At 46.6% G+C, this 16,054-nt stretch overlaps 1 protein-coding gene across 11 annotated transcripts in view; it reads right to left on the minus strand.

The window, feature by feature from the left end:
* The window catches only part of MARK2 (microtubule affinity regulating kinase 2), a 104,522-nt gene that overhangs the window by 50,479 nt on the left and 37,989 nt on the right, over positions 1 to 16,054 (minus strand). Inside the window, exon 2 of one of the 11 annotated variants that reach the window (XM_048857434.2) lies at positions 13,197 to 13,275. The exons of the other annotated variants lie outside the window; for them this stretch is intronic. The gene's annotated coding sequence lies outside the window, so the exon portion shown is untranslated. The remainder of the gene's footprint in view (positions 1 to 13,196; positions 13,276 to 16,054) is intronic. 11 annotated transcript variants of the gene reach the window in all.

Raw genomic sequence — 16,054 nt, forward strand, 5'->3', positions numbered from 1 at the left:
AGATAACATGGATGTTTTAAACATTTTTTAAATTTTTATCAATTTACATTTTCACAATTGCAGGAAATTATGTGGGGGCACAATTATTTAATGACAATTGAAGTTGAGATTAAAAAACAAACTTTTATTGCCATTAAAACAAACTATCAACATCACATGTCAAAATATACAAAGTAAATATCCTTAAATCAAACTCTAGTAAGTTCTCAAGCAGCATCTTTCTTACGCTGTCTACCTGTAACTTTCTATTATCATGGATGGAAATATTTTTGCATCGGTTTGTGTACACATGGCAAAATTAATATTTACAGGTAAAAACCTCATCCTTCCAAGCCAACTACTCCTTCCCTCTGACCTCCCCATTCCCATAGGCTCTGAGCACCTCAAGCTTCAATGTATTCATCCTCCCATCACCCCTGCTTGGAAGCCCTATGAGCCCCATTTTACACATGGACAACTGAGGCACAGACATTAAGGACAAAATTTTCTAAACCACCAAAGAGGGATGCAGGAGCCCAACTCCCATTTTCAGAAGTGACTCAAACACTAGAAGGCTCCCGCTGACTGAAGCTCCTAAGTGCTTGAGTCACTTTTGATAATGGCACTTAGTGAAAATTTCAAAAGTACACAAATTATTTAGGCGCTTGAGTGACTTGCCCAAGGTCACACAATGAATCTGTGGCAGAGCAGGGACTTGAACCAGGATTTCCCAAATTCCAGGCCAGTGCCCTAAACACTGGGCAATCCTTCCTGCTGCAATCCTTGGAAGTGACATCCAAAATGTACGCTTTGCCAACACTCCAATTTCCACCATCCTAGCTATTCATCCCTCTAGGAACGCACTGGAAGTCTGCACACAACCTACTTACAGCAGGTTTCAGAGTAACAGCTGTGTTAGTCTGTATTTGCAAAAAGAAAAGGAGTACTTGTGGCACCTTAGAGACTAACCAATTTATTTGAGCATGAGCTTTCGTGAGCTACAGCTCACTTCTAAGGTGCCACAAGTACTCCTTTTCTTTCTACCTACAGCAAACACTCTAATGTAACTTCATCGATAGCCGAGGGAGAGCAAACAAGGCTCAGACAACAAACAATTCCAGTTGAGTTTGAGAGGGGACAGGAGAGAGCTGAGGAAACAAAGAAATTGGGAAAGGTCATTCCAGGTGACCAGAACTGCAGAGGAGGCTCTCGCACTGACAGCCAAGAGAGCATTGGAAAGGGTAAAAGAACCAAGTACTAGAAAATCCAATGTGAGAAGGGTGGCCTTTGAATGGTCTTATCCTGACCGGGGTCCTACAGCATTACTTTGTTTATTCTTCTATTTGAAGCTATTACTGCCAAACAGGAGATAAGAGAATTTTCCCTCTGCCAGGCCAAAGTGCAGGCTGGACCACAGACAGGTTGGAAAACACTGAGTTTAGTTATATCAGCTGTTTTGCAGGATCTACTGAAGAGCCAAGTGCAAACCAGCTGGCTGGCACCCACTGCCCTTGGATGAGACTCTCAGGCCCCATCTAGTCCACAACTGCTCCTTCAGTGCAGCTCGAAGTCTCTACACAGCCTAGCTTTAAATGTCCCAAGCAATGGGGCTTCAGCCTCTTCCCCAGGAGATACGTCAGTGCCTAGACTTGAGACTCCCAGGGGAAGCCCCAACAGCCATTGCAATCTACACTTATGATCTCCTCCGCTTCCAGAATTCTTCACAACTATGGATTTTTGCTCCCAGGAGCGGGTGTTTAAAGCAGAGACAGAACCCAAGTGTCACCACAGAACAAGGCACCAGACGCCACATTTCTCCAGATGTCGCTTTACTGCGGACTGACATAAACAGGCCAAGGGCTCTGATTCATTCAAGGTCTGAATCTCCGACATTAAAATCTGCTCAACAGCGTCTTCTCTCAGAACACTCAATGACAGTTCGCAATGTGATGCTGTGGAAAAGAGCTAGTGAGAGTCTTGGATATATGAAGTGGGGAGCAGCAAGTAGGAGCAGAGAGGCAATTTCATCTCTGTATACGTCATTGGCAAGACTATATCCAGTTCTAGTGTCCAAATTTTACAATGGGTGTTGAAAAATTGGAGAGGGTGCAGAAAAAGAATCAAAAAATGATGTGAAGGTGGGAGAAAATGCCTTACAGTGAGCTGTAGCTCACGAAAGCTCATGCTCAAATAAATTGGCTAATCTCTAAGGTGCCACAAGTACTCCTTTTCTTTTTGCGAATACAGACTAACACGGCTGTTACTCTGAAAACTAAGCTAAGACTGAGCTCTTTATCCAAAAGATTGAGAAGTGACTTGATCACAGTGTACACGTACCTCCGCAGGGAGAAAAATACTAAGTATAAAAGGGCAGAAAAAGGCATAACAAGAACCATCGGGCTGGAAGCTGAAGCCAGATCCATTCAGATTAGAAATAAAGCACCTTTTAACACTGCAGGTGATTGACCATTGAAAAGACTCCCAAGGGAAGTGGTGGATTCTCCATCTCAAATCAAGTCTGGATGTCTTTTTGAAAGATGCTTCAGCTTAACTCAAGCTGCTGGGCTCAATACAGGGATTGGGGGGGGGAACGGGACGACTCTTCAGCCTGTGAAAAACAGGAGGTCAGAATGGATGATTTAATGGTCCCTCCCTATTGGCTTTAAACTTAACAGATCCACAGAGTTTATCTGAGGCTTTGTTTACCTCCAAGACACCTGGGCTAACATCCTTTTAGTGAAGGGCTACCAAAGAATAGGGGGGGGGGGAGATGCCTACACTGGCACTTCCTCAGCAAAACTTTTGTCGTTCAGGGGTGTTAAAAAACACACACACACACACACACACCCGAACAACAAAAGTTTTACCGACAAAAAGCGCCGGTTTGAACAGCGCTTTGTCGGCAGGAGCGCTCTCCTACCGAAAAACAGCAGCTACACTGCGTGACTTTTAGCAGCATGTCTGTAGTGGGACAGCCGTGTCACTAAAAGCCTCGTAGTGTAGCCATAAACTTCGTCTCATTAGTTAACTTTGGTTCACTGACCACTGGTAGCCTGATAGAAAGCTGGATAGGTGGCGGGTCATACAGGATATATTTCCACATTCAAGAAAGCTAAAAACACATTCCTAACGTTGCTTTTCCAAATCAGGAACCGCTGTAACTACCACAGGGATGTTCTTTGAACCCCTCCCACTGGTGAAGGGGACCAGGCACTCCTGAGCAGGAGGGGAAGCATCTATTACGATGTGGCCCACATCCTGACAAAGTTAACTCATTCTTATTTGGATTGAGCACCAGACACCGGCAATAATGAGCACAGAGAGGTTTGTAAATCATTCTGTTCCAGCTGCCATCCAAGATGATGCATGCAGACTCTCTAGCAACCTGCCTTACCCTGTTTTCACCTTGAAGCCCAACCCAAAATAGGAATATACTGCCCATACTAGATGTACAAGACAAGGAAGACACCTGGATCACTGGATGGCAGCATTTGGTGAGAGGCTTTAAAAATACAGCTGCCCATGATCAGCTTATTCTGAGGTAGCAGTCACACATACATCATGCTTTAAGGGACACTATCAACTGTGTCTGCTACCTCAGACTTAACCTTTAGGGTGGGTCTTTCAAAAGGTAGTGAAAGAATTGGGGGTGGGGGTTCGAGTAGGAAAAAGTAACTGCAAAAAAAAAAATCACAAACATTGGGAAGAAGATTCAAGGGCAAATATTGCAACTGGAACCGTCTTAAACTGCCTGGATTTCAAGTTAGTGCCCCTTTTATGTGCACATATGCCTTAGATTAGTTCCTAAACCTAAAAAAAGGATTAGATATTTAATGGATAATGAAAAACTATAGTCATGAGAGACAAAGCAAGAAACATTTGTAGAGTGATATAAATCCTCATGCTTCAGAGTAGAAACCGACTGCTGACTGACAGAGGTTTAGGAGAAAAGTTCTGTTTGGAGCAGCTTATTTCATAACTGTCCACTGCAGGGTTTCTTGTTCATACCTCCAAATTTCATCCATGGATCTCAACACTTTACAGAAGTCAGTATTGTTATCCCCATTTTACAGATGGGGTAACTGAGGCACAGAGAGGCAAAGTGATTGCCCAGAGTACCCCTGTCAGGCCTGTGGTAGATCTGGGAATAGAACTCAGGTCACAGTCCAGCACTCTCTCCGCTAGACATAGACAGAACCACTGTCTGGAATGTTGTACATTCCTCCACTAGTCAGACAAACTAAACGTCAACTCAGTGCTGGTCTACACGAGAAAGTGTAACCCAAGGTGATAATTTAAACAGATTGCATTAAACCAGTGAAAATTTCTTGTGGATATTTCAATTTAGGTTTAAAAGGTGGCTTTTTGGAGGTTTAGCTTCAGATGACTGGGAACAGATTTAGGAGAAACATTTCCAAAAGCATGGAAGTGACCTAAGAGCCTCCATCCTGTCAAGAGCCAGGACCCCCCAAAGAACTCCACTGCACTTTTGAGACTGGAACTTGGGCACTTTGAAAACCTGACCCTCAAGCTAACCCAAAAGAAGCCACTTTTAAATCGAATTCATCAGGTCCGCACAGAGGCCTGCACCAGATTGAAAACAAATTTAGCGAAATGCAGCTTACACCTTAAGTTTCACTCCTATTCCAGGACAAGGAGACAGTTGTAGGGGATAACAATTCAGCACAGCAAACTAATGTTTAAACATATTGTAAGCTGTTTGGGGTACGAGTTCTCTCTTATCTGTATAAAGCCTAGCACAGTGGAGTCCTGGTTCACAACTGGGCTCACGGGTGCTACCGTAATATAAATAAAGACATAAACAAGGCAAAGATTGGGACCAGAGAATCATGGCATGAAGCCAACACTCCTCTTCCTGGGTTCGGTTTTGGGTTGGAGGGAAGACATTTCCGAGAGTCAGGTTACCACTTCCTGCATTAAAGTGATCAGGTTATGCCACCTGCTTCAGGCTCCTCACAGTAGGACAAGTGTGACTAGCCCTGACTAGCATCCCTGGGAAGATTACACACAGTGACAGCAATGAGTGCAAAGCTTAGGACTGTCAAACTGAAATACCTCTCTCGCTTGACTGGTTGCTCTCAGAGCTGTTCCCTCACTGACTCAGCAGGAGGAGGAGGCCAGGCCACGACATGGCTTCCCTGGAGGCTGAATTAGACACCACTGCTCCAAGGCAAGATTCAGAGCACTCTCAACGGGGTGTTGCTCGCACATTATCTTCTTCGCTCTTTTCCAGGAAGTCTGGATCTGATGCTTGAACAGTCTGTGGAACAGCCCAGGGTAACTTGCCATAGAGGTCTCTGTTACCACAGTAATGCAATATGCAGTCACTCACTCCGGCAGAGAGATCAGCTCAGGATACCTCTTCATTAAAGTGTTATCTTGGGCTCTCACCCAAGGATTCCTCCCACTCCCACCACCGGTCTACACATAAATCCCTTGCACCCAAGCTTAGTGTGCTTTCAAATGGAGCTGGCTGGCCCATCCTGGTCTATAGGCTAAAACCCAAGTGAGGCTTCCACTCAGGCTGGTAAACTGTCCACGTTGCAATGAGGATGCAGACTAACTCACTTAAGTGCTGATCACTGTACAGTGTCTTTCCCACAATTCCCCCCACATGGCCAGGACAGATTTCTCCCACAATTCACTGAGAAAGAATCAGAGTGGCTCAAGCTCATCACACCACAAAGAAACATGGCATATGCCCCCAGAAGTCCTAGTCACACATGGAGAAGTGCAGCACCACTGTGGACTGAATCAGTTGGGTTGGGCTCTGCAGGGTGGCTGCTCGCACGCAGGCTAGGTTAACATGGGTGCTCAGACTCTAGTGCCCATCACCCATGTTAACTCGGCAGTGAAGTTATACCCCTCAGGGAGATTAGAGGTGAGGCTTCCTGTCTCATTACTAGTTCAAATCCAGCTAGTGACGAATCACAAGTGAAGCTAGTTGGGTGGCCGGCAGAAAAGGCTCTACTGGTCTCATCCAGTTCCTATCATGACAAGTGAGTGTGTGTGAGAGAGCAAGAGAAAGACACACACAGAGTCCACTGGTATAACTGGTCCTTCTCTAACAGGGGCTGCCAGTAAATGCCAAGGAGCCTCATGACACCACCACAAGGAACGCATTAACCTCTCCAAACCTCAGGGTACAATGGGGACTTGCTTGAGGTCAGCCAGCCAGCAGGAGAACCCTGCCACTAAGTAACAACCCCCCAGGATTAAGCTTCCAACCCCCTTGTGCTGCTGTTCCCTTCCCCTGCCAACCTGGTTACTGCAATAAGTATCCATCTCCTTATTACACCACCTTCCCTTGCATCCCTTGCTCCATGCACACGTCCAAAGAGAGTTATTAAAAGAGATAAAGACATTACTTCTGGCAGGAGAGGGGCACAAATAGAGTTTATGCCTCAGTTAAAAATCACACGCTACAATAAAAGGAGAAAATAGTCTGAGAGCGAAGAGTAACTGAATTTAGAAGAAACCTCAAGCCAGCTTTTCTGGGACAGCAACCATTCTTGCAGACCAGCTGTATTATGCAGAAATAATCAAAAGTGAGGAATAGCCTTGCATGTTGTACGATAGGTTCTAGGAATTCTAATGTAATTACTTCCAGGAGAATGGCCTGAAAAATCATCTACTGGGACAGCTGCAATTGTCTCTATTCCCAACGTGACTCTGCTACATATAGGCTGGTGCTTTGAAACATGTGAAGCACCATATTCTAGGTACAATTCCATTTGTTCCGGAGCAGTGCGGGAGGGAATGGGCTTTAACGGAAACCTCATTCAAAATCCCAATATACCCTTCAGTTATAAGAACCTACCACTGCCAACTTCCAATTATTAGCATGTATATTGCAGTAGCACCTAGAAACTTCCGTCAGGATGGGTCCCATTGTGCCAGGTGCTGCACAAACAAAGAAACTGACAGGCCCTGCCCAAAGATCTTAAAGTCTAGGAAACAAAACATATTAAGTGGATGAGACAAATGAACAGGATGGGGTAGGGGAGACTAATGAAAACAGGAGGCACATAACTTTCAGCCAATTGGGAGCCGGGATCACCATTCAGTTACTGGTGAAACCAAGTGGGCAGAGTTTTCATAGTTGCGTGGGAGTGTGTAAGCAGTGCATGGGTCCAATTTGTGCCATGCATGTTTCAGATTAAATGCCAACCCCAGCTTGCAAAGAAAGAAAGGAACAAACATCTATTATGGTATTTGTATGGCCTCCGTTGCCGTAGCACCTGACAATCGTCAGGGCATTCATCCTGACACCACAGGGAGACAGGGAAGTGCTAGTTCAGTGGCTCTCAAACTTTTATACTGGTGACCCTTTCAAAGAGCAAACCTCTGAGTGTGACCCCCAGCCGTATAAATTAAAAACACTTTTTAATATATTTAACACTATTATAAATGCTGGATGCAAAGTGGGGTTTGGGGTGGAGGCTGACAGCTCGCAACCCCCCATGTAATAACCTCACAACCCCTTGAGGGGTCCTGACCCCCAATTTGAGAACCCCAGTACTACTGCTTGCTAAGATTCTAGGCACTACTACAATATAATAATCCATTCAGTGTTACAGGAGGAAACTGAGGCACAGAGATTAAGTGACTGCCCAAGGGTCGGCAGCGGAGCAGGGAACTGAATCCAGGTCTCCCAACCCCCTAGCCATTGGGCCATCCTTCCATTCCAACATTGTTCAAAGTACAGAGTGTTGACTGTGCAGCTGGCACATAAGGCAGTTAGCCTATCAAAGATCTCCACGTGAGCTGACCTGACTGTTGATGGTAAGTATTTCATAGAGTTTAAATCCAGAAGAGACCATTAAAACCATATAATGTGACTTCCTGATTACCACAAGCCAAAGAATTTCACCCAGTTATTCCTGTGTTGAGCCCTAGTAACCATAAGCGGTGGGTATAATATGCCAGGCAGCCATCGCCACCAGATGCTGGTTTTGGCGGTTTGCACGGGCGATTTGGGGGGAAGTTTTTGTTTATTATTATGCCCCATTATGGTTCCCGGGCGGCTGAGGCGGCGGTATGTGCTATTCAGATTCCCGGGTTCATCAATAATCTCCCTGGACTCCAGGGAGATTACTGATGAACCCAGGAAGCTGAGTAACACATACCGCCTCCTCAGCTGTCCTGGAATCTGCATGGCTCATATAAAAAGCTCAGGTTCTTCAGGAACAGACAAGAGCTTTTCCTGCAGGGTGCCTTGGGGTCTCAGGACGGGAGGCGCAGGGCAGCTGGGGCTCTTCTGGCTATTGGGGGAGAAGTGGGGGCGGCCTGGGACTCTGGGCTCCAGCCACAGAAGAGGGAGGCCTTGGGTGGTAGGGACAGGGCTGGGGGGCTGGCCTCCCCAACGGTGGGATGGGGGGTTCCACCCATCACCCAGGCAAGTAACGGGTTAGACTAAAGCATTTCAGTTCTCAGGAGTTTAAACTGTTATGTGCCAAAGGCATGAACAGGGGACCTCAAGGGGTCACCAATATCTGAGCCCCCTGCAATGGCAGGGAATCGATTAGGTGAGACATGCCCAGATGATCCTAGCAGGTCTGAAGAGGCCAGGAAGCATCTCTCATATTGTCTCCATTGCTATGAAAACGGCCGGTCTGACCCAGCAGCGCCCAGGACAGATCTGAAGGGGAGGATGCCGGTCATGTTAAGGCTAAGCAGGTTCCAGGTGCACCATTGAAGATGGCATGGAGAAGTGAGTGCAACAAGGATGAAGAGTGAGTGGTTAGGTGTCAGAAGCTAGGAAAACTGTGGGAAAATAAAAGGAGATCAGATGGAGACTGGAGGAAAATCATGTAGCACCACCAGGACTAGGAACTGACACTTGCTGTGGAAGGCAAAAAGCAGTTAGTGGAGACATTCCGAACACCATGCTACTATCATTATTGGTAATACAGGAGCACCTAGGAGCCCTATTGTCTTCGGCACTCTACAAAAAGATCAAAAAGACATTCCCTGGGCCAAAGAGTTTATAATCCACGTACACCTGATTCAACAGCAGCTCTGAGGGCAGGAAAAGAAGAAATCTACACTATCCAAAAGCACCCAAACTCTTGGGTTCCCTTGGAGAGAGACATGGCCTAAACACAGGCCTAGAAGACAGGAATTCCTATATTCCTATCCCAGGTCAAACACCAACTGTTTCCCCAGACCCATGGGTGAGTCATGAAGGCTGCATGCCTTAGCATTACCATCCGAACAATGGGGATAAGGGTAGGCACGCCAAGGATTAGATCATGTTTACACAAGGTGGAAGAGGAGGAATGTTGGATGAGAGCTAAGCAGCACAAGACTTGCCTCTGAAAACTCCTGACGCCAATTCTCTCCTTTTAAAACTCTAACAGCTGGCACCATAGCTCTGCAGAACACACAGCTTGACATCTCAGTGAGATGAACAGACACCCTCCCTCCAAGCGGCAGGGGGCAGTCAGTCAAGCCCAGAGGAGGTTACACATGAGAGTTTATGCTGCTAGCTTAGCACTGTGCTGCAGTGACATTTCAGACTCTGATGCAAGAGCTACTTTTGGATAGCAGCAAGCGTTCTCGCCATTGTTTACAGTACTATTGCAAGGGGCACATCTCTATATTTTTATTCAATGTTTGCCATAAGGGCTTATCAGATGCCTCAAGTCAATGAAATGATAAATAACTTCTTCCAGACAAGCACATTCCACCCAGCAAGCCAGTGGGCTGGTTAGCAGCCTAGAACTGCTGATAACAGCACTGTGGAAGAACTAACCTTAGCAACAGTGCCCTGGATGCAAGTGCTCAGCTCTTAACATCAGGGAGAGTGGCTAGTGATCAGAACACAGGGACTATGGATAGGACTTCTGGGTCTAAAGACTCCCTGTGTGATCTCGAGCAAGGTACCCCCCTTCCCCTTTGTGTCTCTGGTGCTCAATCTGTAAGGTGGAGGGAGATGATCACCCCACCGCACAATATGGGGAATCCTCAGGTAAAAGGCACTACAGATGTTTAGCATTACTAGGCTGGGTTAGCTGCAGGCTGTGTCTGTTACAGTGTAGACCCTGGTCATTACCCTACTCCCAAGTTGAGACATTTTCGTAGGTGACTCCATTTCATTCTGAAGAGCTGTCACATGAAACTTTGCAATGACAACATAACTAACACTTTGGCCTTCTCCATAAAGGATCACACAGTGCCTTACGACAGACGTCCCTCTGAGGAACAGAGGTATCCTGCCCATTTTACAAACAAGGAAACAAAGAGAAAGAAAGGAGAATTCACATAGGAACAGAACCCAAGTATCCTAACTTCCAGAGCCTTCCTCTAACCATTAGACATGCTCATTCCCCACGCCACATAGAAACCCAGAAAATAACCCTGAAAGCAAAAAGAAATGGAGTTGGGGGATATTTAAAACAGACACTGGGGTGAGCTTTGCTTCTACTGCCTTGAATGGGCAGCTGCAGCAAAATGCCTGCAGCACTGAGCCATAGAGACGGTGGGAAACCTCTTGTTGTGAGCATGTCAAGCAACAAAACTGCCCATTGTTACTATGTGCTGTGGCAGATTTGATTTATTGTGACAGGCGTGTCCAAGAATAACCCATTATCCCCATAGCTGGCTACTGCATCTATATGGACCAGGCACTTCCTGCACAAAGGGGGTTTTCAGCCTGCTCCTTGAGGTGCACAGACAGGTAAGCAGCAGAACAGTAACACAGCTGCATTAACACCATTTCCTCGCCTACCTTAAAATCAGTGTCTGCCAAGGTAAAGAGACAAACCTAAGGAAGGCCTAGAGCCAGGTTTGTGAGAAAACCTCAGGGGAGGCAGAGAGGAAGGCACAGAATTGAAATACTACAGCAGGCCACAGGTCTGCAATGGGGCCGGGCGGGGGGCACCCTCCATCAAGAATGGAGGCCTGAAGGAGGGGGAAGACAAAGCTAAAATGTGAAGTTAACACCAGCTACAGCTCATCCTTTTCCAAACTGAAGTGCATTATTCATCTGAGAAATAGCTAAATACAGAAAACTAAAAATTAATTTTATACAGCATTCCTCACAGCATTTGGAGTATGTTCTGCTGCAGCACGTATGTCTCTTGCTCTCTTACTATGGGAAGGCTTCAAGCTTCCTCCAGTAAAGCTACCTTCCACCTTTCTTGTTCTTTTCTCCCCCTTCTACTCCAGGCTTATTCTCCGTTAAAGTAAAGCCACAATTCTCTGCTGTGCCCACAGACTGTTTGTAATCCAAGTATATTTTGCTTCACTCTTAGTCTCTATCTAGGTGAGAGAGACCAACAAGGGGTGAGGGGGTGGGGGAGAGACAGAGAGAGAAGTGAGGGAACACACTGGGCCCTGCCTGCTGGCACTCTGAGGGGCCTGAGTCTAGTCAGGTTTGCTTGCTGACAGCTGGCGCTGCCTCAAAACACATGCACTCTTCTAAAGCCTTTGTGCCACATTTTTTTATATAATTTTATTTCTTCCTCTCATTCCATCAGCAAGGGATTAACAAGGTTCAGGGATGATTCCAGTGGCCTGGAAATGGTAAAAGAGTTATATATGGGCCTATAAAATAAATCCTCCGTACTTGAGCATTCCATTTAAAAAAAACCCACCTTTTACCTAAAAAAGAATCTGTACGAATACAAGGTTAATTAAACCCATCTCAGGGCTCGCAGCCCTAGACTCACAGCTTGAAAAACCTGAGGGTGCGGGGAAGAGAATATGTAGAAGGCACCTTAATTGGGAATATCCTGCCCTAAATTGTTTGCAGTGGTGTTGTAGCTGCGTTGGTCACAGGATATTAGAGAGACAAGGTGGGTGAGGCAATATGTTTTATTGGACCAACTTCTGCCGGTTCTTCTTCAGGTCTGTGTAGCTCAAAGGCTTGTCTCTCTCACCAGCAGAAGTTGTTCCAACAAAAGATATTACCTCACCCACCATGTCTATCACAAGTACCCAGATATGCAAATCTGAGGTTGATGAACTCAGGAACAACTGCCTCTAATCTGAAGGCATGACCAGAGGAATAGTCCCACCGATACACAGGACCCTAACCTCTACACCTTTTAAAGCCAAAACAAGGGCACCAGATCAGTGTGTGAGCCCAGGAAGATCAGTTACCATTTTACAGGCAATAACTGGGGAGCACTTAAGAGTAACAGTCAGGAGATAACTGCAATGATTTGCAGTTTTGGGGGAGGGGACAGAGGTGTGAAGTGAACGGTTAATATGGGAAATCTTCAAATATTTCCCTGAAACCATAGACAAGTGGAATCATAGCTGGAGCCATGCCTACACTACAGACTCTGCCAGCAAGCTCTGTTGGTCAGGGGCATGATCCCCGACTGACATAGCTGTGCCAGCAGAAGACCCTAGTGTAGGCATTGCTATATTGGCAAAATTGTGCTTTTATTGGTCTAGCTTGTTTCACACAGGAGGGATGGAATAAGCTAGACCAGAAAAAGCTTTAAGGGTCAAGTGCTTCTATTACAGATAAGGCCTTAGATTTTACAGAGTTGTAACACTGGAGCCTAACTCATCATGGTAATGGGAGGGAGTGCTGCCTGGTGGTTAGAGTGAAGAACTAGGAATGAGCTCCTGGATTCTATTACTGACACCACCACTAACTCTCAGCATCCCTTTGCCCTGCTATACAATGGCAATAGTGCCCCGCAGGCGAGCTATGGGACCTCATTTGTCAATGTTTGCCAAGTGGTCCACGGTCTGACAAAAGGACTAGAAAATGGATTCCCCCCTTCAGAACTGAGAACTCAGACTCGCAGTTCTTTAAATCCAAATATTCCAGTTTGTGTCCAATGCTGAGCTCTCCCTAGGGAAGTATGAGTAAACCTGCGCTTGGAGATCTATTTGGTCCCTGGTGCAGTAATACTGTTGCTGCTTTCTATTTGCATTTGCAGCCTCTGGACATCTCCCGCTGTTCTGCTTGTGTGTTCACTGCAACAACAGCTTCAAAGGGATTTTTCCAGTACCTCCAAAATATCACCCCTGGGGGCTGGTAACTGTGCAACCAACCATTCACTATCATATACACTGTTTCAGGTTGTTGGGCCCAGACCAGTTCAAAACTGGAGTTAAGTTCTCCATGGTCCAGCCCTGTGGTTTTATTGTTGCTTAATATATCTCACACTTTGAGATCACACACCATACACATGAGAAATATCAAAATAAAGGGCAATTTTGGCACTTACGTATCTCTGAAGACGGGCGCTCAGGCAGTTCCTCTGACAGACTTTCCAGCTGAAGAGTTTAAACTACTGACACTCTTTTCTGGTAAAACAGATTTACAGACAATCAATGCTTAAGCCTCACGACTAGTGCTGCACCACAACAGCAACTTCCACACTGTACCATTGTTACAAGGAGCTCTTGATTAATATTAATTCAGCCTCAACGTCCCGGAGGAATGTTATGCCCATTTTACAAACGTTTCAACTGGGTCAGAGAGACAGAGAATATAGAACAGACTTGCCTGACATCACATAGTGAGGCAACAGCACAGCTGGGAATAAAATCCAGGAGATCTGATTCTCAGTCTTCCTTCCCCCACCCCTGGTTCTAATCCACTATCCCACACTCCTCTTACAGAATTGGAAATAGAACCCAGAAGTCCTGACTCCCAGCCCAACCCTCTTACTCTAACTGGCTGGAAGTCAAAGCCAGACAAATTCAAATTAGAAACAAGGCAGAAGAATTCAGCCATGAGAGTCATTCATTGGAACAAACTCCCAAGGGAACTGATGCATTCTCCATCTCTTGACGTCTTTAATCCAGACTAGATGCCTCTCTGGAACATGCTTTAGTCAAACAGAAGTTACTGGGCTCCATACAGGAGTAACTGGGTGAAATTCTCTGACCTGTGGTGCACAGGAGATCAGACTACATGATGTAATGAACCCTTCTGGCCTTAAACTTGAGGAATCTAACCAGTAGAGTCCACTTCCTTCCTAGGGCAGGAATGGAGCACAGGAGCCTTGACTCTCAGTCCTCCCTATTTAACCACTAGCCCACATTCCTTCAGTGGGAAATTTCACACAGGTTCAAGAGGTTTTAAAGGAACCTTAGGATACTATGGGGAATCCAGGCAGAACCCTTCCACTGTGGTAAAGAGCAGAGAAAAAGCTGCCATTGAAGCAGACTGTTAGTGAGATTTTAGAGCCAATGAGATATGCATAGGAATAATAGAATCCACTTAGAAACCCAATGGGAATGTTTTGTGATATGTGATTTAGTACAGCCCTAATCCACCTGCTGGTCTGGGACAGATACCTAACAGTGACAGCATAACTTCCCTGTGGAGCAACAATGGCCATACTAAGTATAAGCTAAACTTATTTCAACCAGAACTGAGAACTGTAACCAATCCACTGATTTTTCACAGTAGGGACTCTGGATATAGACGAGTGACATTTGCAGAGGGGAGCAAAGCTAGTAAACATGTCAACACTGAGGTGGCTAAACAAGGATTTAGCCATTAATCTGGCTCAGGCCAAAGTGAGTTCAACTCTAGCTGGGAGTGTGTTGGGTTTGTCAGTTTCTGGTGTGAAAAGCTTCAGCATTGAGGGGGGTGGGGGAAGGAAGCTATTCCACAGTTGCTATTATTTGGCTAGGCAGCAATATGGACGCACACTGGACATCTCTAGCCATTAGAGAACATGGCTGTAGCTAACAGTTGTTCTCTCAACATGAGCAAGTCCAGAATTTTACAGCCATACCAGGTTCTAAATCCAAAAGACCCTTGTTTGTTTAAACCCTCCGCACCTCATTTCAAACCTAGCCCAAGGACTCCTATTTGTATAATCCCCAAAGGAGCGTGTCTCATCTGTACTAGTGTATGTCACCCAGAATTACTTTAGAATCCTATATGAGTACTGCCCCAGGCACTGCACAGAAACAGTGAGACACAATCTCTGCCCTGAAGTGCTTACAATCCAAATAGACAATGCAGTCAAAGGGCGGGGAAGGGAAACAGAGGCACAGAGAAGCAAAATTACTTGTCCATGGTCACATGGCAATTCAATGGTAGAACTTGGAATAAAAGACAGGTCTCCATCTCCTAGTCCAGTGCTCTTGCCTCTGGACCAAACTGCCTCCCCACTCTATATCATGACTGCTTTAACACTTGTCTGACATGCACCATCTTACACAAATCTTGTCAATTCTCCACGTTACTGGGCTCTCTGCAGGAGTAACTGGATGATATCAGGCCTGTGTTATATAGGAGAGTGCTTCTCAAGCTATCTGATGGGGGGGGGGGGGGGACCGGCAATTTTTTTTTTCCCCAATGTGCACGCAGACTGGTAGCCGATGGCTCGCAGACCGGCACCGGTCCGCAGACCATCACTTTGAGTAGCACTGATATAGGAGATCAGACTAGATAATCTCCTGGTCCCTTCTAGCCTTAGCATCTAAACATGGATTCCTAGATTTTCTGGCACAGTGGTCACCAACCCGTCAATCGTGATTGACTGGTCAATCCTGGAGCCTCTGCCAGTCGATCGTGATCTCCAGGCCACTAAAAGTCCAGCGGCGCAGCCAGGCTGCCTGCCTGCCATGGCCCCACATCGCTCCCGGAAGCAGTTGGCTGCTGGCACGTCTCTGTGGCCCCTGGGGGTGAAGGGGAGGTGATTCCCGGACAATGGGAGCTGCAGGGGTGGTGTTTGAGGGCACACGGAGACCCACTGCCCCCCTCCCCGCCACGGGCTGCTGAGATGTGCTAGCAGCCAGCCGCTTCTGTAGCAGTGTGGGGCCATGGCAGGCAGCCTGCTTGAGCCCAACTGCACCGCTGGCCAGAAGCTGCCTGTGGTAAGCGCCTCCTGGCTGGAGCCTACACCTCACACCCCCTCCTACACCCCAACCCCCTGCCCCAGCCTGGAGCCCCCTCCTACACCCAAACTCCCTCCCAGACCCCTCACCTCCTCCTGCAGCCCAATTCCCTGCACCAGCCCCCCTTCCAGAGCCCACATCCCTCACTTCTGCACCCCAACCTCCTGCCCCAGGCTCAGCCAATGCACATCCCACAGTTGAGAATGTTACACTGATTTGTGAC

This window comes from Caretta caretta, chromosome 7, assembly GCF_965140235.1.
Source record: "Caretta caretta isolate rCarCar2 chromosome 7, rCarCar1.hap1, whole genome shotgun sequence".
Taxonomy (NCBI): domain Eukaryota; kingdom Metazoa; phylum Chordata; order Testudines; family Cheloniidae; genus Caretta; species Caretta caretta.